At 41.8% G+C, this 26,463-nt stretch overlaps 1 long non-coding RNA gene across 1 annotated transcript in view; it reads right to left on the bottom strand.

Annotated features, from left to right (window-relative positions):
- LOC104698441 overlaps positions 1-26,463 on the bottom strand; it is a 147,017-nt gene that overhangs the window by 107,097 nt on the left and 13,457 nt on the right. The window contains exon 3 of the long non-coding RNA XR_753329.4: positions 17,054-17,201. This is a non-coding gene — a long non-coding RNA (uncharacterized LOC104698441). The remainder of the gene's footprint in view (positions 1-17,053; positions 17,202-26,463) is intronic.

Raw genomic sequence — 26,463 nt, forward strand, 5'->3', positions numbered from 1 at the left:
GCGTGGGTGGTGTTGTACTTTGCTCTCCGTGACTTCAGTCTGTCACCTCAGGCAGAAAGAAACTCCATTGACCTGCCTGGAAAGTGTGTTTCCAGAAGAGAAGCAGGACCTGTCAGTCACTAAGTGGGTTAAAAAGAAAATGTGTCTTGTCTTGCTTAAAAATTAAACAGCTTTGCATGGTGACACTTTGGTGACGTGGGCTGTTTCAGTGACACAGAATATCTAGTGATAACATGAGCATGCCCCACCTGTTTGCAGAGAGATGTTTGTGTTGCACAGACATATGCCTTGTTGATACCTTTGACCACCTACTGTCTTGCTTTGTCTGGTTAGTATTTTATTGATTTTTTGCATAATCAGCAAATTCATTCATAAAGTAATTAAAATCAGAAGTATTTTATTGTGTGGATATCTGCACTGAGTTGTGACACCTGGCCTAGGCAGTGCACATGAACATATTTTACTCATAAATTTTGTGACATGTCAGTAGAATTCTTTTGAAGTAATTAGCCATCACAGATGAGTACTAAATCAGATGACAATTAAATTAAATTTTAAAAAATTAATTGTTCCTTCTCTCAGATTGCCATTAAATGGCAAGATACTTCAATATGTTTGGCAAAGTACTCCACTTCCTCTTCTGTACATTTGTGTGAAATGAAAAGTACATTTTGTATTAATGTAGCTATATGACATCTAAAAATAAATACCCTGTGATCTCACTTTCACCCAGGAGTAAATGAGAGCAAAGCTAAACTTGCATCTTCAGAGGAGCATGCAGACAGAGGAGGTGCTTGGGCCACTTGGACTAATGGTGCTATTTGTAGCACCAGTTCAAACTGCTCTGAAGTCAAAAACCACATAATTGGCCTTGATGGGCTTCAGACCTCTGGTTGCTGTGACAAAAGTAAGAATTTGCTTGAATTGATCCAAGAATTTCAGTTTGTACTTAAATTTCAGTAAAGCAAATGATGTAATCTATACTTTCTTTAGGTTATCATCATTTCTTTGTTGACAGTTGAGGAACGTTTGCTCCTCAGATGTAGATGAGACATATACTTGTATATTTTTGTTAAAGAAAGCAGATGTCAGAGTAGAATTAAGTGCTTGAAATCTGCTGACAGTTAAAGACAAATGGAGGTAAGACACACTGCACGCTGCAGCAAAACCAGACTGGGCATATTGAAAGAAGCATTTTTTTGTACCTGTTCAAGAAGAAATCCTTGAAATAACTTTCAAGAAACTAAGCGCCCCAACTAAGTTAATGACTCACTCTATTCCAGCTTTCTTTGGGACCCTAGATATCTATGTTAAATGAACGTTTGCTTTCCATATTTGGAGTTGCGTTTTTTTGTGTGTCACCACACTTGTGGATCCTACCTGCTGATCCAAACTGCCTTCCCAAGGGATGCATATCTCTGGATGCCAGCTACCATCAGGACATGGTGTTTCTCGGCTTGGAACTTTGCTGGCAGAATATGGAAAGAAGGGAACAGCCAGTCTGAGTCATGAAACATCTTTGTGCCACTGCTCAGGATCACACTGCAACAGGAGCCCTGTGCCAGCCATGGGTATGCCGACTCCACACAGTCCCTGTCTTCTCAAGGAGCACAGGGGGGTCACCCAGGCACCCCTGAGCTGCACACGGGCAGGACTCCTGGAGCTCCAACCTCCTACAGCCCAAATGGTGGTGGCAGCTCCACAAGGTGGCCATGACCAAAGTCATGGATGCAGGAAGGAGCAGCCTCCCAGAGTATCTCCCTGCTGTGGGCAATGGTGCCTGCAGCACTTCCCACGCTCTGTGCGAAGTCAGCAGACAGTGGTTGTCTGATCCAGCCTCTCTGACCTTGCAAGAACGAGAATATGGAGCAGTCACATGGCCAGGGCATTGGCAAAGAGGCTAAAAAATCTGCTCCCAACTGTTTCCCAGAGAGTGTTTACTTACTCCCAGCTGACAGGCATGACTGACTGTACAAACACTCCTTGCCCCTATGAGGAAAAAATAAAAAAGCAAATCTTCAGCAGCAATTTAAGTTTGTGTGACTTTGCTCTCAGATGGACTAAGAGGGATTATGAGGCCGGTAGCTGCCTTTTAGCTGGGAAATGGCAACAAACAGCTGTGAGTTCAAAGACCAGGCAGAGTCACCTCTTGAATTATGATAATAACTAGGGTACAAATGGCAACAGACTGTGAAACAGAATTGCCATTAGACTTAACAACAGACGGGCAATTGCTCCCAAGTCCTTTCAATATTGAAAGGTGCAAATCAATGATTTTAGCCCCATGTTAAGTAAATAGACTTGGGCTCTTCCAGGCAGGAAGTCTCAGATATGAATTCAGATAGAAGGGCAGCAAAACAGGGACCCACCCTGAGCAAAGGTCCTACAGGGTAGCAGCAGCATCTGTCTGGTGCTTGTTCCGTTCAGCAGGTCCTTTGCCTACATAAATGACGAGCCCTGACTGGAGAATCACAGGGAAAAAATGAGACAGTGGGCTAGGCATAAAAAAGGGATCACAAAACCTGAAAGTGGGGAAAAACCAAAAGAATAGAAAAGGGAAGACAAGTGGGATGTGGAAAAGAAAACTGTCCAAAAGAAGAAATACTGGTGCTTGTCAGAGGATGGACACCTCACTCCTGACAACACATTCCCCACAGGAGGCAGGAGTGCTGCAGGAAGGAGCAGGGTGACTCCAAACACCCCATCCTGCCCCTGAGCCAGGAATGAAGAAAGGACTGTGCTGGACCATGAGGTATGGCTGACTGTACGGCATGAAGTGTTGGTGCCTGGGTGAGACAGAAAGCCAAGGCCCTCTTTGTTGTCTATGCATCAAAGCTTTTCTCATTTTCACTTTCAGAAAAGCAGGATGTGACACCTGTTTATCTGCCCAAATTTTAACCAGGTCATTTTTTTTTTCCCCTTCAGTGTACACACTGTTTTTCTTTGCGGTGGCATTTAGGGATGCTGAGTGCCCTCAATGTTACCCTGTAGTTCTCCCTGTCAGAAGTCACGGTTAAGGAAAATATATTAGCAAAACCAACTATTTTTTCAACAGTATTTTGGTTGAAAATGCTTATCCACCCTTCTGGATCTGCTACCACCTATGTCTCAGCTTCAATTCTGCAGCAAGACTTCCTGTAATCTCTCCAGTGAAGCTTCACTACACACAAATCAAATTAAGAGAAGTTTTTATTGATGTGAAATACAACAGAGAGAACATTTCCCAGGCCATATATCCTAATCAAATGGATTTTCCTTTCAAATTTCCAGCATGATTTAGATTTTTCATGTGTTACTCTGCTGCAAAAATTGCTGTCATGCATGACCAAACTGCATTATGCTTTCAAAACGGTCACTGTGTTGAAAGGAATATGGAACACCAACATCAGAAGTAATTCAGCTGCAGATCATTCTCCTTTGTGGCAAGAATTGGGTTTTGGCCAGCAGGACCAATCATCCATCTCTCCAATAAAATGCAAAGCAGCACATTAATGTATTCGGAGGATTTTGAACAACCAGTTCTACTTTATAGCAGCTGTTGGTAGTCTGGTGTTCTTAAACCTGGTACTCCATATTTATTAACCATCAATTTATAGGCCAGATCTTTAGCTGGCTTACATGTGGACTGCTCTGTTGAGGTTGCTCCCCTGTATTACACAAGTTGCAATCTGACCCTAATATACTGCTCGCTTCCATATATATAATAAGGTATTTGGAAGAGAGAAGAGAACTCTTTAATGCTTTGCTTGGAAAGCAGATTACTGTCTTTTTTTGATGTGAGTGCATGAGAGGGGCAGGGATTGAGGACAGATAGTCACCAGTGGGAAATACAGTGTTTGATCTTCTTGCGTCCACGCATAACTGATCCAAGGATTTTAGATTTTTAAAGTACTAGTTAGTGCTGACAAAACCTCCCTGACAAAAAATGATTGATTCAGAGCTGCAGAAACAAGACATATCAAATTCCTTTAGGTGTCCTCTCTTGAGAGTAAACACCTATTACAGGATACTAAGATTGAAAAATTAACAAAATATCTAATTGAAGAAGAAGCTTTTGAACCAGAAACCTTAGTCCTCTATCTGAGGTCACTGCCAGCCACATCACCCAGCACTCCCAACACCGGAATGAGCCGCACAGTCACCTCACATGAGTCTGTCATGGGTGGCTCTGCTTGTCACTTCAGATTCAATTTTCATAAACACACCAGTGAGGACCTGTGGGGCCAATCACTGGTACCCCTTAGCTGAGTACGAATTGCAGAGCAGGACTTGATAGGCCTGATCGACCAGTCTCTGTGCTGATGAAACACCACTAGTGGTGCTGGTTGTGCACAGAGGCAATGGAGGAGCTGCCTGCCAGAGGGCTCTGATTTGAGTCAGAAAGGTGTTCAGCAGGAATCCCAAGCAACAAGCAAGGGCTGACTATGCTCCAAGCAAAAGAAAAGGAAGAAAAATTAATGCAGCTGTAATTGTTTTGGGTTTAAAATACGTGTCATTAAATGCAAATTTAGTGATTTTTCTTTTTCCCCCCAGAGAAATCAGTTTTTAAATAAACCACAGTCCTCCCCCCCACCACAGTGCTGTCAGATAATCTGTCACAGACTGTGCTGGTCAGCTGAGTCCACTTCCAGCCCCTATGCATTCTACTTTACCTTACATTTTTGGATGCCCTGTTACATCAGACATCAGGAAAGGAGCGTAACAGTATTTCTGGGCTTTGCACCAGGTCAGTGGTTTGTTAATGTTTCAGCCATGCCAGTGTGTGCTGAAATGTTCTGTACCCTCTTTGAAAGAAATCTCATCATAAATTCAATTTGCATGAAAAATGAACCATGGCATAATATTTTATAATCATCTACAAAGACCCTTTGGTTACAAACCAAACACTGAGTTTCTTTGCAGGAGAATGTAAGTGGTATGAGCAAACACAGTCACCTCCACAGCTCCTGTTCCCACTTGCTCTCCAGCTTTGGAGAGGGCAAGAATACAAATTCCTTCACGCTGGTGATAACAGCACCAGTGACAGCAGTGTTGACAAGGCAGGGCCATTTATCAGTCTCTTGCCTGACCTCATCCAGAGCTCAGCTAAAGGAGAACTTGATGTCACCAGGCACTGTCACCTGCCCACAGGGGCTGCCAGCTCAGGACCTCTGCAGACCCTCCAATGCTCTCCAGAGGGGCAGAGTTCTTTCGTTTTGCCAGACACATCAATTGGGTTTGAATTTGGGTCATCCAAGCATGATGCACAGTGCTAAAAACACCAAAGCGTTGCCTCCAGCATCATTTCATCCCACCTCAATCCCACCTAGACTTCACTTTGCCAGGGTGGGAAGCCCACCCGCCTTGGTTAGCTGAAAGGAATTCAGGTGCCTGTGCTGCTGCTTACATGGTCTTACCTCTTGCAGCACAAAGAGGTGCACATCAAATGTGGTCTTTGGAGATTTGTGTAAAATATATTAAATTAAATTAAATTAAATGAGAAAATGCAGGTGGAGCTACAAGTGACATCAAGGTATGAGGGAATACCTGATCCTTCTCGTCATAAAATCCTATTTTTCAGCTGGCTAGGATTTTGTCAGGCTCTGGGAAAAGCAAGAGGAATTTTTGATGCTACGAGTCTCCCCACAACTGAATCTTTTATTTAATTACTTGATAGAGTTTCAGCAAAGTGGTTTAGCCATTTCCAAGAATGAAACTGGCGGCAGGGGAAAGAGAGAGAAATGTTGTCAAGGCAACAGTAATCCCATTATTTTTTAACTTCTGAGTGCCTGAGTAGGCAACCTTTATATTCTTTTTATGCCATTTTTATACATAACAATAATAATGGTGGAGACAATTATTCTTTTAAGAAAAGAGCATGCCAGGGTAGTAAAGGGACAAAGGGATGTGCATTTGCAAACAAAACAAGCTGGCACCTTCACACTGTTGGCTGCTGCATCTGCTGCTGCTATTTTGAAAACAGGCTTTCAGGGCCTGAGCACTCTGTTAGCAACATCACTTTAAATTGCCCTCCATCCGGACAAGATCAAGACACTCATTTCCCTGGCCTGAAGTGCAGTTGACAGCCTCCACGTGTTTGGGGCATATGTTAGTGTTCAGTAATCATTGCCCTCCAGATTGTATGGCTCATTGTCATTTCTCACACAACAAAATGCTTTAAATGTGGAGAAGGGCTCTGCTTTATGCTTTGAGGAATGTCCCTGGAGAGAGGATTTTAATTTCTGCAAGATGAGGGAGACTTTTGAATCATATTGCATCAGTTACTATTTGTCAGATAAGATGTGTTCTTACTATGAACTGAGCCTACAGCACATTTGTAAAGTGCACTAAATAAAAGGAAAACAACAACAAAAAAAATTAAAATAAAACCCCCAAAAACAACCAGCCTCTCAAGTGCTGTACTTTCTTGTTTTCCTCTCAGTCTCCTAGAGCAAATGAAGTGAGTAAAAAATTTCAAGGGTTTGTTTTGGGGTTTGTTTTTTTTTTTAATTGGAAAAATACAAGTCTGTTGATACAAGCAGGAATGTAGATCAGATATTGTTTTAGGAAAAACAAGTAGAGTGGAAAGTGACAGTAACAATTGAATAGATCAGTTTGTGTGTCTACTTAGAAAATATTTTACCTCCAATTTTTTTTTTTACATTTGTCTACTATTTTTCTTTGAGTTATTTCTGGTGTTTTAATCCCATTGCCCCTTATTTTTACATTTTCATACTGCAAGATATGAAGGCAGCAATTCCTACAGTTTGCTGGGCTACAGCAAATGAAACTTAAATTCCATGCAGGATTTTTCCACTGAACCTCTGGCCTCTATGTAAAGCCATTTTATTTCTGTTTCTCACTGATTAAGGAAATTGCTATCTATTACAAAGGCCTTATGGAAAAACTGGAGTATTCTGTTTGTATGTTATATATAAAATATATAGTATTTTCATATTTAGACTTTTATTTTATTTATTTAAAATATACAGTATTTATATATTTTTATATGTAAGTGTTTACCCATGCATAAGAAATCAGATGGCCATGAGAAGATACCAGACAAGTTATAGGAGATGCCAATGTTATTGATTTTGTTCTTATTCAGATTGAATGGTCTCAAAAAGCAGGACTTTCTCCACTGCAAAGAAATCTTCCCTGGCTTCTGCTCATGTTTTGCAGCATTCAGCAGGGCCTGTGTGTTTGATTTGCCTTGAGTATTACCCTGCTGTGCTACCTCCCACATCAGCAGAGCTTGTCACCTTTCTGCCATAGGAAGCTGAGCTCCCATTTCTTTTTCAAATATGTTCCGACAACCCGTGCAGCTTTGTACCTTGCTAATATGAGTGTAGGTACTGGATCCAATCCAGCACTGTACACCAATTAAGTAACTGCTCTTTGAGAACAGATGTGACATTTTAAAAAATCGCAGCAAAACGGATTTCAGCAAAACATCAATCAAAACATTAGCAGCACTCTGAAGAATTTCTGAGAATATCAGGAACAGTTTTACTACTGCAACAGCAACAAAAAAAAGCCATGGCAGGAAGAGGGGAATAAACTTGTTAAATAACAGCCAAATCAGCCAGTGTGAAAATCTGCCGAGAAGTTACTGGCTGCAAAGGAGTACGTGTGCATACACCACACCACCAGCACAGAGATACAGGATGTTGTCAGTACAACGCAAACCTTCACTCAGCTGTCATTAAACCACAGGCTGTGCTTGTCTTGGGTTGTTAAACTAATTTTGAGATGCATTTCATGGAATCAGCTGTTCTGCTGTATAACTTACACCACCTGCTCTCCACCTGACAGGGTAAAGTAAGCCACTTCTTGTCATGTGGCAGTGCTGAAGAAACAAAGCCACACGTGCTTTCTCCTCCTCCCCAGCCCTCTCAAAAACAGAGTGTTTCACTAGTGCACAGAGAGCTTAGACCTGACACCTGAAAATGCTTAAATGTGTATTGAATTTTACTATTGAATTTCATAGTTTGACCTAGTGCAGGGCTTAACCCTGCCTGTAATTATAAAAGTGTTAAGATTCCTGCCACGAGGAAACCATATTCTTGTACCTTAGAAGGAATAGGAATAGGGTATTATGACCACAGATGTACATGTGACTTTTCTCACTAATCCTGCATTGATCAAACCCTCTGTTCCAAATAATAACAATAACTAAGTGTACTGCATTCCCAAGTGGTGCAGGCAAGAGTCAACAGAGTTCAGGCACTTATAACATGGTCAGTACTGTGTTTACTCAATGCTAGACTTGAAAAGCAAACATGGATGCTGTATATCTGTCATTTTAATTATTACTGTAGCACTGGCATGGTGGAGAAATCCACAGCTGTGAAACAGCAGCTGGCAGCTGCACTATTCCTAGTGTCAAAGAGGTGTACCACCTGATGGTTTTTTAGCTCTTCCAGAGAAAGGAAAGGTTCTTTGCAAAGAGTGATTTAAGTCTGGTGATAGACACACACATATGTACAGTGACGTCTCTCTAATTAAGGAGAAACTGAGGGTCAGACACAAGAAAATCAGGTCTTTCAAAACGTAAACCAGAACCAGAAAGGGGCTATAGATGTCGTCTCTTACATCAGGACATCAGGACACATTTCTAACAACGAAAAACAGCAAGGGTGGCAGCATCAAGTAAGCATTAAATGGGTTTGATGAGATGGGCTCCCCAGGAATCCTGTGCAGTTTTTGGTCTGGTAAGCATTTGCAACATGCTGAAATGCCCCAGAGTTGCCCTCTTCTCAGTTCTGCAATGTATCTGACCTTTCCATATCAATTCTTGCACATGTGGATAGCATGAGAGCTTTAACCAAGAAAGACAAATGCCAACATACACGTTGTCTGTCTTGGATGCTTTTGCTCAGGGATTGCCCCAGCTTCATTTGCTGTATAGTGAATGAATGACACTTTTGCAGATTTAACCTTTGCTTTATGTTATTTCTCATTTCTCTGAGTCACAAGGAGTTTATTCTCTATTCTTGGGCTCACTTGCAAAGAGCACAATTTCCTTTCTCTGCTACAAAATGTGCACACGCAGCATACAGACATAAGAAACACTCTTATGAGATCTGCTTGGGTGATTTCAAGAGACGAAGCAGCTAAAAGGAGCAGCATCTCTGTCTGGTTTACATTTCTGCTGAGCAGGTACAGGCAGGGGACATATCCATATGTGTCTACCAGGGCACCACTGTACACACACAAAAACTCCTCTAGAAATTGAAGCTCTGCCACAGGGAAACTCAAGGGTCTTTTCAGTGTCTAAGGTGGGAATTAACACTTGCAATTGTGTGCAGCATTAATATCCTTGGGGCAACATTTTTCATGCCATAGAGGCATAACTCTATGGTTTATTTTGCTTCTAACTACTCATCATACCTCTCATAAAAAGTGAAGTAGAATATTATCTTGACTTGCTTTTGCTTCTTTACAGAGCACACTTTATCACACTTTACAGATCACACTTTGTCCCGTCTGAGGACACTTTCAAAACATTAGTCAAAAAGGACTGTTTTCCACACTTTTGCACATCTGACAACAAAACAGATTTCTTTCAGAGGGTGAATATAAGGACTTTTGGAAAGTCGGGATACTTAAAGCATTGCTCACACTAGACATTAGATTTAGACAGAACTGTGAAATCCCAAATAAGTAGGCATTTTTAAAAATATTGGCAAAATCTGTAGTCTTTCTAGGGAGGCTTTTCAATGCTGAATGCTTAAATAGTGACTTTTTTTCCCACCAATGGATCAGTGGTGGCACATGCAGTAAGTTTCAAAAGAACTCTGATCTTGTCTCTCCTTGTTCAGAGATCTCCCTACATATAAATTTTCACAAACTCATTTGTGGAGTGATTTGGAATCCATTAAAGGAAAGTGTCCCTCAAAACTGAGATGTTAGAAATATTTTGTTAGCTATGAATCCTCACTCCTTCCCTCCACCAAAAGTATTCAAAGCAAGATGCTACTTTATATCTTGAAGACTGTGCATTTTCCCCCAGATCAGCCTTTTCTGGGTCAGAAAATATCACCATGGTTGAAACCCTCTAAGTTCTATTTGTAGACACAAAGACTTGAGTGAGATGTGCTCCATCTTCTTTCCAGAAAGGCCAGAGATTGACATGCTGCTGGTGTTCATGAGCAGGATTTCGTACTGCACCCACACAAACAGCACCAGGCCCCAAAGGTGTAGTTAATAAGCAGGGATTTTTGAGCCAGGACAATGACTTCCATTTGCAGCCCGTTCCTGTATGGTTTCTCATCTCTTCCCTGGCAACACACACTTGATTGCTCCACATATGCAGCATGCACTTTGCTGCAGATGCCGAAAGGAGGATGCACTTGGGATGGCATTGCTGAAGGCCAACAATTTCCCTGTCACCAGCCGCAGAGGGACAAACCACCTCTGACTTGTGGGCAGCATGTGCCAAGAGTATGCACTTCACTGTCGGGGAAGGGAAGAGGCAGGGAGAGCCAGATCCATTCAGCAGAGAGGAAAAGTAAACAAAGTGAGAAGGAAACAGGGCATCTTGGCAAACTGCAATCATCTTATCTAACAGGTTCAACACCACCAGTTTGGCACATTGCCACAGATATTTCTTCCAGTGGCTCCCGGTGTCATATGGCCCAGAATGCCTGCCTTCTCCTACTGCACTGCCACATGTCTATTTTGCCATGGCACTTAAAAAAGCCCCAGCTGCATCTGTGCAATCCTTGTGAACCCCTGCTTGGTGCCAGCATGTTAATTCTCTTGGAAATGTTTGCGACATTTGAATCTAATTGGTCTTGGCAACGAGGGACAGACACACTATTGCTGTTCTGTCAGCAGCTTGCATTGCGGTGACTGGTTCAAACTTCTAGGGAACTGGGAAGGAAGCTGAGGGACAAACCTACTGGAGCTGTAACAGTTTCCAGTGAAGCAAATAGTGCTTGCACGAAGCATGCACCTGAAGCTGCACTCTGACCTTTGCTGTTCAACAGCTTGAAATTTTACACAGTCATTAACAAGAACATTATTTTTCAAATAGTAATTTGAGTAACCAGAGGGTCATGATTTCTGCTGTTAAATATTCACATCTAAGTTGAGTTACAGTAGCAATCTCCCCTGAAGTGGGAAGCTACACGCAAGTGGGGACGTGATGCTTTGATGAGCTGACGTAACTTCCTAAAGTTATGCATAAAATCTGTGGCATCATGATAGAAATGAGCTCAGAAATTGCTAGTTGTGGTCCAGTCCTTGTACCCACACAGACAGTGGTCATGAATCATTTCTCAAAATGACAAACCTAAGGAGAAAAGGACACTTCTGAGAAACAATGAAAACCAAGCTCAAAAAGGCATGCAAACCTCAGTTCTGTAAAAACCTTCCATGGATGATGCAGAATGAGCACCTGTGCATAGCCAGGATTAAACAATTAAAGAATTTCTATGTCTAAGCCCAAGCACCCCAGTGAATTCTGACTATGAACAAAGCCTTTCAATACTGTAGGCAGCAACAAAACATCGTTGGCAGCTTCAGCTGTGCCACAGACATCTGTGTCTGCTACTTTTGCAAAGCAAAGGAGGAAGACTAGGAGGATGTCTTTCAGAAGCAGGTACAACCATCTCCTGTCCTCCTGGCAGCAGTGAGAGCAGCAAGCTGACTCTCCACAGCACTCCCCACCTGTCTCCATTCCCTGTTCATTCTGCCTCTAGTTTTACTTTCTGTCAAGAAGCAATTTTTTTTGCATTATTATTATTATTATATTTTGGGCATCATTGCCAAGAAGCCTGAAGCTGGCTTTGCAAAGCCCCAGTGAAATTCCAAAGAAAGACGTAAGTCTGAGATTTCTGTTAGATTTGCTCAGAGATAAATCTCACCTGAAGCATCCAGATGGCCAGATTCTGCATTCATTTGATCTACTGCAGTTTCAGATAGCATGTCCAAAGTTATGTCCCAAGGTAGGAGTTGGCCAAACAGAAAATAAGTTCAGTTCATGCACCAGCAGAGACGGTATCGCATTCTCAACTACCTCCATGTGACATGAACATCCCTGTGAAAAGCATTCTGTGCCTGGAAAGCAAAGGGCTGCAGCCCCACTTCAACCCAGAGATCTTTTCTCCAAGGCCACTTTCTTGCATTGCTGCAAGAATCACAGATTTATCTCCTCAGTGTGCCAGCTCTTGGCAGAACTACTTAGTATATATGTAAAACATGTTATGACATTTTGACAGCTCCTCTGCGTGGACATACCTTAGAGTCCTGTTACTATTCTCCTTCTCAGCTGTAGCAGGCAAGCCTGAAGAACAGTTGCAGTAATGTTGGTGGGCACAAGCTCTGCTGAGGGTCTCCAGAAAGCTCTGCTCCGCCACACCACTGACAGAGCAACTATGTCTATTAATCTGACACCATTTAATATATTACAAAAAAAAAAAACCCCAACCAAATGACTTAATGGTTTGTTTAGCAGCAACTAAAGCAATGAAAAAAAACAAACCAAACCAAAAAAATCAGCCAAACAGGCAGAATACCGTAATGGTTTTTAATTTCATTTTAATTTGTATGTCACCTGCTGTTTTCTACTACAGGAGTGAATACTTTGAGAAATTTTGTATATGAAACTCCAGCCTGTATGAATATGACTTTTATTTTTGGGACAGCTTTGGTTCAGAAGTGTGAAATGTTTTCTTTTGAACTTAATTTCTCAAATATTTCTTTTCCGCATAGACATAGACCATAGACTACAACTTCTGCATCAGTGAACCATAGACTATGTAAGGATATTTGCAGCTGGGAGTAAGAGCACACAGATTCATAGTGCTGTGTTTCTGCTGTGAGAGAAAGGGTTGGATAGTACTTGTCACCAGGCTGAAAATAGAAAGCTGCAAAATCAAGGGTCTTCGGCAAAAGTCTGAAAAAACGTAGCAAATGTTAAGAATCCAGGTTATCTGCACTAGTAGCTCACTGTCTTGCCTTCAGCTGGTCTCTGACTACAAACCCACATGCACACCACCTGAAATGAGCTTAGTGGTCCCCACACATGTGAACAAACACACAGAATATCCAATAAGACAACCATAACATTTACCTGGCAAAATGCACAACAACTGGCAGGAGATAATCTGGCTGCTGCTTGAAAGATAAATGGCAAACCACCAATATCCTTCATGCCTAGCTTCACACATCTTTGTTTATTATTTATTATTTATGGGGCAACAGAGAGAAAAATCTAGAGTGATCATCCTCCATTTAATAAGTGGTACAGTGTGCATGAGAAGAAAAAATGGAAATGACCATGTGCACCTCCTGCATGAAAAAAAGCCTGTAAGCAAACAATTCACACTCTAGAAGCTCCCATGCTGCCTACAGGACCCATACAACAGGATAGTGTGAATTTCTTTGCCCAGAAACAAAGAGTCTCTTCAATTCTGACAATGTGAGGTTCAAGGATAAAGGTCTGGAAATGCTATCAGGAGACATATTTGAGCAATGAAGATTTTAACAGGCACTTGTGCGCTGGGCTTCTTCACTCTTCAAGCTCCACTCTTCATCTCATATCAAGGATAGGCAACAACCTTCTGGCAAGCTGCTTTAGGACTCAGGGAGATGAGACTGGATGGCTTTTACAAAACATGGCAAATGAAAACTAAGGACTTACAGAGTACTGTTAACCTATTAAAATTGGGACAGATACTGAAATGTGAAAAGAGAACAGGAAGGAAAATACTCTTCAAGGACTTGTCTACTCATACAGGTTATATTTTATCTGTATTTTACGGACACTTACAGTATTGTAACACCTCTTTCCTTACATTTGGACGGTTTGTGTATCACTCCGTATTGTTTCAAAACAATGGTGAGAAAATGGGGGAAAATGTGCTGCTAGTAAAAATTTCTAAGCGTTTCCAGGAATGTTCGCCTTTCCTGGAGGGAAAAGTTCCAGCTACTATTTCAGTAACCCATCCTGTCACACTGTCAGCTTGTTTGCTCTCGTTTTCAGAAAAGCATTGTACAACTAGCACTAAAATCCTCTCCAGCACAGGGAGCAGCTGTACAGCATAAAACTGCAACTAGTGCCTACTGAGTCAGACCACTCAGAAACATGCTGCATGGTATTCTTTTTCAACAATGAGAAGACATATGCGATTTGGGAAGTGCATGTGAGTGAGGACATGTCCTTCACTCCTTTATCCTTGTTGGGGTGTTAGAGGGCACCTCCTTGCCTATTACCTCTAGTATTCACAGACGTGTCTTATCCCTTTCTGATCTGCTGGTAACATTTGCAGCAAGTTCCAGAAGCTTGATGCCCAACGAAAAAAGGAATCTTTCCTTTTGCTAGCTTTAAGTTGATCCTCTGCTAATTTGATTAAGTAGCACAGGCCCACTCAATGTATCCACCATCTTCATTTTTATCACAAAACCTTCTGTTTTCCAAACTAAACAGTCCCAGATATTTAATCTCTTCTCTTAAGGCAGCTGCTCTACCCTCTTGAACATTGTAGCTGCCCTTTTTCACCTTCACTAAGTCCTCTTTGAGATGAGAGACCAGAATTTCACACGATACTCAAGATGCGGACACATGAGATTTCAAATGGCAGAAAATAAAGCATCTCCTGTCCTCAACATCCTTCCTGATGGTGCCCAAGATTTTTTGGGCTTATTTGTCCATGCTGCACAGTGAGTTGATTTTGGCAACAGCAACTCCAAGATCCTTTTCCTGAGTTGTAATGACCATTTTCTAGTTTAGCATCATGTAAGCATGATTTAGATTATTAAATTACTAGTGCAAATGCAGAACTCAAGCATATTTTGATATCATGTCTAAAACTAAAATGCAATCCAGCCCTTTTTACAGACCTTGGAATATGGATTTATTTCATTCTTTGACTTTTACTGCCTAAAATCTGGTAACAGTTTTCAGAGGGAAAAGTTTACAAAGTATCTTAGAAAACTTAATTTTGTAGCATTTTCTTGGTTGTCTGAAGCACAGTGCATTACTTTAAACAAGGTCTGCTTGCTTTTCAGGACTAAAATTTAAAGCAGGCATCCTTCTAAGCTTGGTGAGAGCTTAGTCTTATTTTTTTATTGCTATCTCTATAAAGATTATAAATTGATTATAAAATTAACCTTAATAATTTGTTGAGAATTGATTGCATTAGGCATTGCACTCCGTGTAACTCATGAGCTGTCACCCCACACAATATATAAATAAATTATATTCCATATAACTGCTTCCAAAGATATTCCATACAAGTATTGGATGTTATAGCTAAGTTTGGCAGATAATTTTAAAGCATAAGAGCAAAACCAAAGCAGGTCATAGGGTGAAAATTCCTCATGTGCTGAAGATTGCTGTCAATGTAAAATAGGTCCCACTTTTAAACTTTGGCATTGGAGAAAATTCCACCTATTGTAAACTGGAGCTATATATTTGGTTTGCAGATATTTTTAGCAGTTCACTGGACTACTTCATACGTGTATGGAAACCACCTGCCTCAGATGACTGCTTTTGCCCCGCATGGACTTGACTGTTTTGCTAAATCTGCTCCTTGTTTTCTATCAGGATGTTTTGGAAGTGGACTAGACAGCAGTCCCAACGATTGCTACAAAAACAGCAATTGCCAGACAGAGGAACTGATGCTTATGGATTTGTGCCAAAAACAATTGATCTGGCTATCCTGACTGGGTAAATACCAGTATATCACTTGTAAGGGTCTGAGAGAAGTGTATTCATGCCTGGTTCTAAAATTCTGTTCATTGATACTTTTGCTAAAGGGAATGAAAAATAAACAGACAGAATACTCACTGAAAAAAAAAAACAAACAAAAACACTGGATGCTTGTTCCACAGTGTGTAAAGTGCTGTAATATTCTTGGTCCTTGCCTCTTTATATGACTTTTTATGACTTGACTCTTTATATGACGTCTACCAAAATCTGTATGAGCTAAAGTCACCTGTTTGAAAGTGCTATGCAGGCTGGAGAGAAGATTACCCACTTTAAATCAGCACAGTTCTGTTTCATAGCCCAAAAGGAAACACCTAATCATTTTAGGTTTGTTATTTCCTTTCCTACCTCCTTCTCACATAACAGCTTGCCTCCTACCTTCCCTACTGAGACAAGCCCAAAATATGTATATGAAATCTTGCAGGAAAATCTTCTTCCCTTTTCTGTGCTGGGTCCTTGGACCTTTGTTGTTTCAATACTCAATGCTCTACATCTGGCAGAGATGTCTTGCTACCTCTCATGATAGAGGACTGTGTCTTCTCACACGAAGACAGCAATGAGAAAAAAGCCATGGGGAGATGGTGTCTCCCAGTTTTGTTTATAAGTCTGCCTGGGCCAGCAGGTCTGTGCTTTGCCCCTTGTTGTGGCTCAGACAGGGCCATTCATTATATGTCTACCGTGTAAACAGTACAAGTTTTGGCTTTTGTTGTGTATAGATAAAGAGAAACTCTGCCAGAATATCCTGAAAATCCATTTGAATAATCCCATATTCGGGGAAAACGCAGACAATTCCATTGCCAAGATAATGCCTGCTGAAGGAATATCCTTCACCTCAAGTACAACTTTTCTCTATTGGGTGAGTCTGCTGCTGAAAGGGTTGGATGTGAGGGTGACAAGGAGAGAGAATTATAAAATCAAAAAATCATAGAACTGCTTATGTTGGAAAAGAACTTTAAAACCATCAAGGGCAACTGTTAAACTCACGCTGCTGAGTGCACCAATAAACCATGTCCCTAAACACCACATCTACCACATCTTCTATGTACCTCCAGAGATGGTGGCTCAACCACTTCCCTGGGCAGCCTGTTCCAGTGCTTGACAACCCTTTTGGTGAAGAGATTTTTCCTAATTCCAATCCAAACCTCCTCTGGTGCAACTTGAGGCCATTTCCTCTTGTTCTGTTGCTTGTCTCTTGCAAGAGACTGACCCCCACCTGGCTCTGACCTCCTTTCAGGTCTGTAGAGAGTGATAAGGTCTCCCCTGATTCTCCCCTTCTCCGGGCTAAACACCCACAGCTCCCTCACCTCACAGGACTTGTGCTCTACATCTTCACCAGACCGTTCTGATTCCCCATACCTCTCAACATGGGTGGAGGATTTCAGCAGGGGTCTCCAGTGGTTTTATCCAACACAGCAGAGTCTGTGGGGGCACCTTTGTGGTGAGAGGAAACTGTAGCTCTTTTAAGTTAGGATGTGATGCTGCTGGGAGTCCAGAAGGTCATGTTCTGTAATTGGAAACAAATTTCAAAAGGAGACTGATTCTCATTTGATGTTTTCAGACATGTCAGCTTAAAGTTAATCAAGCAAAGTAATCTTTTCTAGTCCTCTGAGTTTTGAGCTAATGTGTTTTGCTGGCTAAAGGATTTGATATTAGCCCTACTGTAAACAGCCATGAAATCTGAGATGTCTTTTGTCTCCTTGTGATTCATGCAGAGACCTGTAGCATTTTAAGCCCAGCGATCAGTATAGAAAATTTACTTGATCAAGACAAAAATTGTGGTTTATTTATCAAAAATTAACTAGCTGTCAAAGAGCTGAGTAAAGCTGAAGAGCTAAAGAAAGGCAAAGAACAAAATGTGATTGCCACTCTCTCTTGTGTAAGAAGACAAAATGTGACTTCTTCATGATTTCTGTATCATCACCTGATAAGAAGCAGCCAGCCTCACTGCTGCTTTCATAACAACATCAACCCCATCGATTCTGCTGGGAGCAAATCTGAGCACGAATGCCCTGAAACAACACTATGTGCAATTTCTTCCCACTCAGAACCTGGGACAAATAGTTCCCTCAGTGCTAGCAGGAGAACTTGCATGAGTGAAGGGAAAAAGATTTTGCTGGATATTCACATGCTTCAAATGAACTTTTTTCCCCATATCCATAAGTACAACCTCCTCCCTCTTTCCCAGGAAATTAACATCTGTGTTCATCGCTTTCCATTTTCTCAGTTTTCAGGAAGAACCATAATCCAGCTACAGTCATAGCCCATCAACTTTTAATTTCCAGAGCAGTGCTGACTTTCAGACCCTCCCAGTTCCCTTCTAACACATCGTCACTGCCCATGACCACAGACCTTCCATATCAACCTGGCATCGCTCTCTTTAACTGCACACTTGACAGGAGGGGAGGAAGGAGGAGGGGCAAGCAGACTGTAGCTGTATCAATAAAAAAACCCTGAAGTACCCATCACTCCTAGAATTTGATGGGGAAATTATTTGTTTCTGCTGAGTTCAGGGATGTCTTTGTTCTGAATTAAAAATTTAGAAAACATTATTTCAGATTAGATCAGTTTAAGAAAACAGTTAAAATCTTAAATGTCATCTGTATTTTAAATATCATGAAGGTACATCTGCTATTCACCTCTCTGCCCAGCCTCAAGCTAAGATCTCAGTGGGATTTCTATGGATTGCATCATGCCAGGTTACCTGGTTGTTACCACTCCAGTTGATGTTTTACTGTCAGACTGCTGACTGTCAGCTTGTATTTCTACCCTGCACAACAATGAAAGCAGAGAGTTTGTAGGGATAAACCACTGGGAAGGACACTGATAGGAAAATAGCTGTTTAAACATTAAGTATCTCAATATTTCCTGACTAGAAGTAGATTTTTTAAAATCTTACGGGTGTGGGGAGACACAAGAAAAATGTCGAAGCTATCCATTTATTATTCCAGACTGCAAGTGGAATATTGGCCAGAAAATATCTTCTGATAGGAAAAGCTCTTTGAGTTAAAGAACAGGTCTAAAAAGTGCTGACCCACTCCTGAGTAAGGGTCAAGTCCTGCTTCATCCAAGGAAATTTTGGAAGGGGCTGCAAAAGTAACTGCCACATGTGCTGGTCCAGGGCAAAGGGAAACAAATATTTCTCCTCAGTGTCAGGCAAGGAGTAATTCCAAGAGGGAATGTTGAATGTTCATTCTGCAGCCAAAAAGAGAAACAGGCTCTAAGCAGCTTCTCCCCTTCCCAGCAACAGCATTTTCAGGAAAACTGTGGACTTCTTACATGAAGGTGTGCAGCAGATGATTTTGTGTAGTTAAACAGTAACTATCTTCTTTTGGGCAAACCATCTTTTCTCTTCTACCACCAGCACCTGCCTTGTCAGGATTTGAGGGCAAACAGCAGCCCCTCAGCAGGCACAGCAGTTGCCAAGGAGACACAGAGCGTTCATCCCTGCAGAGCACAACTGCCCCACTCCCAGTGACACTGCACGGCCCCACAGATGGGGACATACACAGCACACAGGGGATGCCCCAGGGGTGGCACAGCCAAGTCACACACAGTGGAGATACCTCTTTTTTTCCTAAGTAATCTGATCATAGATATGACTAGCAATCAAGAGCATGTGACATGACCTCTCTTCCCCACAAAAAAATAGTCTTCGGATGGTTTTAACTCAGCTGGCAAACTCCTGGTGACAGGAGCTGTTTTCCACTGGACTTATAATTTTTAATTATTATTTGAGGGAGTAAATGTGATACTCTTTGCCTAGGTATTTTTTTTACCAAAGAGAAAAGAGCATTTTTGCCCTCTGGTAGTTTCGGTTGTGACAGAAAGCCTCAGTGGGGCCAGTGGGCATATGGGAGCACGCAGCAGCCCTGTCACCAGGGTCTGAAACAGGACAGAGAGCACTGATGTGCCATGGTGCCATTTGAAACAGTTTTGGTATCTGACCCAAGCTAAGGGACAGCCGCTGCTGCCTCCATACGGGTGAGATCACCAAGCATGTTCTGCTGCCTGGTTGGCTGAAGAAGGCCCAGCCTCTGGGCCTTTCCCACAGCTGACTCATGTCCCACCCTGCACTGCTCCCATCCCAGGCCTGATGCCTCTCCAAAAGCAGCAGTTCATGCCAGAGCCACATCAGCCTTGCTCCCTCCCTCCTCATCCTCCTGCTGCTTCTGAGGATCCGTAGTCCCAGCTCCATCTTAGATGCTACCCTGCAACCTTTTTTCTGTAGATGGTGGTTTCCTGCTGCAGGAAGTTACAGTTCCCCTTTGACTTCACCAAAATAAATCACCTCTTGTCCTTCACCTGCATTTTCAAAAAAACAGATGAGTTATAATCTTGTAGGTATTTTGCTTAACAAAATGGCAGATAAAAATGCTCCCTTTTCATCAGGCTGTTTTATCTCCCATGCCTTGTAAATAGCAGAAAGAAGAAAGCTCAGAAACTCACCAAAAGCAGGGCAGAGTTTTTCTCTTCACCATCTGTCATGCTCTGCATGAGATGGCAGCTGCTGCCCCACTGCTGCAGAGAACAAGCCCTTTTGGTATGGGAAAATGCCATAAGGGACAGAAACAGCTTATTCTACCCCAAGTGTATGATCCCCACTTTTTTATGTGTGTTTGGTTGGTTCTGTTTTAATTTCATATAGTCTCACGATCCACAAGTTCAAGCTTAGGCCTCACATCCAGATAATTCCTCAGATCCTTTTCATGAAATTTGCTGTTAGATGATAAAAATTATACACTTTCTCCTCATCTAGTTTCATTAGTCACTCCATGCCTCCAGTTTTATCCATGCAAGTTGTTCAGGAAATCTAGATTTTTTTATGTCTAGTGAACTTGCCTGGTTTTCAGTTTTATGAGGGGAGATGCACATACTGCAAGCTGAAGTTTCTGCACTGCTGTGCCCAGGGCAAATTTGCAGCCCTGAGAATGGCACCCAAGGGCAGGTCCCAAGTTCATGCTGGTTGACAGTGAAAAAGGTAATTTTTAGAAGTTCAATAGAATAGCCCAGTCTGAAGCATTAGATTTCCTCTACAAAACTGAAAGCAAGAACAGTCATAAGAACTAGAAAAAGATCCAGTACCATGTTTTGTCTACTTTAGCCTTATTATATGCAAAAAAGAATATCTTAAGATCAGTCAGATACCCCAAAAAATGACCAAGTAAAATTGTGTCTGATAGCAGAGGTCTTCTTAGCCTGATGTTGCCTAAAAATCATTCAGAGAGCCGAAAAGAGGAAACCCCTTTCAAAAGCACCAAAGTTAACTAGTCAGCTATATCTTCTGCCAGAAACAGTGGCATGAGGAGATAAGTAATGCCCTTGGTATCCCTTTGGATACAGCAGTTTTGTAAGGTGGAAAGTTGTTCTCAGCCATTTCCCATCAGAAGACCAATGTCAGTCTATGCCAGGAGTCTCCAACCCAATTCTAGATGTGTCAGTGTAAGGGCACATGGCCTCTGGGGTAGGGAGAGAGGAAAGGGAAAGTATTGCACAGCACCACAATATTGTGGCCACTCAGTTGAAACATGTGGTAGCTTTGGCAGTTTTATTGAGTTGTTTAAAGGGAGGGAAAAAAAGGAAGAAAAAGAAATAAAAATACAAATGCTATTGATACCGGTAGTATGGACATTGTGTAAGAAAAGGATTCAATGGAGAGACTGTAAAACACTGTGTTCTGAAGAGTACCAAGCAATGGTAATCACATCATACTAGAGTGCTCTAAGGGCAGCAAAGATGCCAAGCAGACAAGAACAAGGGAACTCCTCCACAGCCATGCACATAAACAGCTGTTAGCAAAAGTGCAGGGATGTTTCCTTGGAAAAAAAATTACAAATATGGCCCAAACTGAAAGCATCATCCCATACCATGACAATATTTTTCATTCTCACAAGCATGGAAACAAAGGGGCTGGGAGTGGGACAGTCAAGGACATGGAGATGCTTCACAGCACCCTGTGATAGAGCCAGGATGAATCCTCCTGGAAGTCTCTGTGACATTACTTTAACATCTGGTTCAGACAGAATAGTCATCCACTCTTCCGGTGATACAAAGTGTGACATGAAGAAATCATGGATTAATTCAGTTCCATCTTTAAAACTGAGTTAAAATAATTCATTCAAAAAGATACCTGCATAGCAGTGTGGGTATTACACCAATCCAAAAGAAGAGAGAATTACTGGTCAAACAGAGAAGGAATTAAAGGTGAAAGGAATGAGAACAGAGAAGTCTTAGGGTGCCAAAACATAGAATTACAGTTCATACTTCCTTCATTACTGTGAACACTCATCAAGCCTAGAAAATGTGAAGTAAAATGAATTATCAAAAACAATATTCACTGAAGTTTGGGTATCAGTAAGTACCGTTGCCTTGGCAGTGGCTCAGAGCACGCAGGTGTACATTTAGTGCAGCAATGATGTGTGGCAGTGCAGGTGGCTGCAGCTATTCTTTGTCCTGAGGAGAACTCAGGCAACCAGCTGTGGTGGTTAGCAACCCAAGTTAAGCATGTAACTTTCAGTCATGGTGTGAACCCATGATTCCCTTGCTTTGCCTTTTGCATGTTTTCCCCTGATTAGTTAATATTTTGTCTCCTTGTTTTTTGTATGAAATTATGTATATTCATTTCCCTTCTTTAATATGTAGTAGCTCTAGAAAGTTCCTTGTTCCTCGATGCCCCATTGGATCCTTCCCTGAGTCCCTCCTATGTGTTGTTCCCATTGGTTCCCTTCCCGTCAATCCCACCTGCTTGTGTCTATACCATTGGCTGAGATCCCTTTCCCCACCTACTCCGTACCCAGTATAAGATCCCTGGACCCTCCCACCAATTGGCCTCTTTGTCCTGTCTTTTCACAGGAGTAAACCTGCGTGGAACACATACAGAGAGTCCCCTCCCTTTACTTCTTTCCCTTGGCCTGCGTGCCTGCATAACGGTGACAGGAAGATACAGCCCTTTTGGGTGAGGGGCTCTAACCTGTTTTCACTGTATGTTGGGCACTGAGGGGTTTCAGCGTTGACATCCGGGCTTCTTTGTGTCAGCACGCAAGAGGTAAAACGCCCTTCTGCAAGCTCCCAGGGGCTGAAAATACCTCGAATGATGAACAGCAAATAAAGATATTAAGAAGGATTGAGCGTCATTGGCTTTAGAGAGAAAAGAAATTGGAAAGATTAAAAAGCTCAGCAAAACAGGGCTAATGTGTATGGGTGAAGGAAAGAGAGCAGTAGCAGGACTGGGAGGAACCCCCATAAGTGAGCAAACATAGTATTCTTTAGGAAGGAAAAGTCAGAAAAGATGGATGCTGAAGCAAGCATGGGAAGGAAGTCTTGTCAAATACTGCAGTCCTTGCAGAAGTCATCTACCCATAATAAGAGCAAGAAAGAAACCTCAAGGCAGACGCTAAGGCAGAGCAACAATGCATGGAGAATATAGTCACAAGATGTATCAAGAGAAGTGGAGGTGCAGGACAAAAAAAAGCACAACGTCGGATTTCTGCTCTGCCCCCAGACTGTTCTCAGTGTGTTGCTGTGAGGAGCTGATGTCTTTGTACTGCATGCATTTGTCAGGATGCAAGCATAAATGCTTGGCTTCCAAAAAGAGAGACACACCAATTTTGATATAGATATCTAGGTTAGACAGTATGAGGTGTGTATTGGTTTTATGTGGACACTAAGGAGACAGCTAAAGCCCCTGGTCCCATTTTTAGGTTGTTAAATTTTGATTTGGCAAATCCATCTTTAGGAGATCTTATATCTGTCCTATTACATCAGAGTATACGCCTGCAACCTTTTAATACACCCTCGGGGCATCTCACACAAGGTTTTCAGCTCAGACATGGGGTATTTCAGCTCATGTATTTCTTTGAAGTGCCCTTTTCCTCAGCTGTCTACAGCCTTGAAAACTCAAAACATCTTCTTGTGCCTGGCACAAAGTAGGTGATGGTTTCAGCAAGTAAACTTACATGGATTCACAAGACTAGGAGGAACCTATACCAAGCTTATCACTGTTTCTGTACACCCTAAATGCTCTGGGCTCCCAGGTGCTGTGATGCCAGCCCTCCTTTTGCTGCACCCCGCACCGACTGCTCTTCCTGCTGCGGGAGCCGCCAAGCCCTGTGGTGGAACACACGAGGAAGGCAGGCAGGAAGAGCATCGACTGAACATGGAGCCCTCAGCAAGGAGAGTTTGGTGCATGAAATGACATTATTCCCTAACCATGTGACATAATCATATCAGCATGTATCCCATTGCAACAATCTCATCCAGTTCTTACAGGTCTTAATGTTGCCAGCACTGGAGGCTGGTTTACGGTTGCTGTGACAAACACCTGAGGAAGGACTTGTGATAGAACAGTGGTATTCCCCCACCAGAAATGGGAAGGAGACTTGCCACCTTTTAAACTGTAGTTATTGCTTCACCATTGTCTACCCTATTCTTCCTTGTCAGTTGAATAGGAATTTAAAAGCAGAACTGAATTTTTTTATACATAAACATTTGTGGTAAGCAATGAGCCACAATAGTGTCGCAACCAAAACACAGTTGCTCAACGGCACCTGTTAGTGCAATTACTTTGACACAAAATGTGTTCTTCACTGTTGTCTACAGGGAAAACCAGCAGCCTGTTACCCCGCAGCTCCAGCTGGCAAAAAAATTTGTTACCTTGATCTTGCATATTATTGCAGATGAAAATAACAGAATTCCAGTGATTAAACTTGTTTTTCACTTACTGTGAAGTGCACGCTATAGCCTGCAACCAGATAACCTTGGGAGACAAGACTAAACCAAGCTAATTTACAGATAAATATTTTCATGGGACATGAGTATATGTATAAGGGGAAGCATACCTGAAGACATATTTTTCCTTTATTTTTCTCCATGGCTGAATTAGTTCTAGAGAGAAGGCAGAGTCTTAACAACAGTCATCTGCTTCTTTTTATGTTCTCACAAGCCCTTCCAAAGCCCTAAGTGGGGGGAAACTTCAAAGTGGCTAAAGACAAAAGGACAATCATAAAATTAAGATCTGATCAGAAGTTCTGACAAGTTTCTCCTAAAATAACTGTCATTGTAGAATGCACAGTGCAGATGTTACCTATATATTTAAGGTTAAAGGTTATTTTAAAGAGGTTTGTGAAAAATAACTGAAGTAAGAAAGAGCATTCCAGGGAGGTTCTAATTCACTGCGATGGGGCATGTAGCTCTAGTGGGAAAGGTGTAAAGGACAATAAACTTACAAAAAAGACAATTTTGCACTAGCCAGTATGGAAGATCAAAAAACACCCATCTTCTTAGGAGGTCTACAGGGAGCTTGATCCATAGGAACCATGTGAAACTAGGACATTTCCTCACAGTGGGCTATTGGAGCAGATTTTTATATACCTATGTGCAAGAAGCAACACAAGGAAATGGTTTGGTAGGCATGGGCTGTCCATTTTCTATGTAGAAATGCAGCACAAGTATGATAATTTGGCTCTGAAGGTGTCTCCACAGTTTTGACACCATTACAGCAATGTATAGTGCCTTACAGTCTATACAGTCATGCTAAAGCCAACTTTGTTGGAATAAGAACAAAGAAAAAAGTTGGGAAGCAAGCAGATGGAAGGATAAAAAATTTCATCTATCCGTGAAATGGAAAAGAATGAAAGAGATGCTGAAGTTATCATGGACAGTTTTCATTATCAAGTTATGAATTCAGGGTGATGGACCAAATACTGAAAGTCAATATTCCAAATAAGCGTGGATTAAATGTTCTTCTCATAGGACATGCTCAATGGCTCACAAGATAAGGTCTTATTATATGGATTATGATGGAGTGAGGTCTGGAGAATGGGCTCATCCTACCATTTAACGGAAATGCTGGGGCTGGTAAAATTTAGGTTGCATCCCACAAAACCAAGGAAAATAGCATGCAGTGTGCTGTAACAGATGTAAAGGAGGCTCTAAAGAATTGGCATCTGAGAAGTCTGAAAGTGGACACACAAATCTATTCACAGCAGTGAGTAGCAGACTGGGAAAGTCCTCTAAGCTTGCTAATTTTTCTATTTTTGTCTATTCTTTTTCTTTAAAATTGGAAAAGGATCTCAAAAAAAAAAAAAAAAAAAGAGCAAAATGCAGAAAAAAAGGACACCTGAGGGGAAAAGATTGTTCTTTGCAATTTGCAAAGCTAAAATTGTCTAACAACAGAAAGGATAAATGTCAAAAAACCCAAAAACATTGTGTACAATTCTAGCAAAAGGGCATTACTCTCAGCCTGACATAAACAAGTAACAACTCCCATCTGGCAACTAAAGTCTTGCGAAGGGAAATACACTGAAACTCCTGCCGTTGATGACTGAGGCCTGTTATGGGAAGTGCCTGCAAGATCCAATTGTGATTGCAGCAGAAGGAAGGGAAATGACATGCTCCTGTCCAAAATAGCTTGGAGTCTGACAGTATTTGAGGCACTTCAAAATAACACACGCTCAGAAATGAAATGTGAGTAGAAGTGGACAGCGGGTACTGAGCAGTTCAGCCAGCTGAGCTCTGAGATTGCTCCTTTCCCCTGACTTTTTCATGATGAAACATCCACGTTACCATCAAACCTAATATCCCTTTCAGAGGAGGGAAGAGCAGAACCAAGAAGTGGTGGTTTAGACTGAAAAAACATATGTGAAACACCTTGGGAAAAGAAAGCCAGAAACTAAAAATTATAAGTTTTTTGATAATTCCAGGGAAGAAACTGTCATTCATACATAGCTTAAGCCACAGCCTACTGAAGCCAAAAAGAGCCTTGCTGTGAG

The sequence above is a fragment of the Corvus cornix genome, chromosome 1A (assembly GCF_000738735.6).
Source record: "Corvus cornix cornix isolate S_Up_H32 chromosome 1A, ASM73873v5, whole genome shotgun sequence".
Taxonomy (NCBI): Eukaryota; Metazoa; Chordata; class Aves; order Passeriformes; family Corvidae; genus Corvus; species Corvus cornix.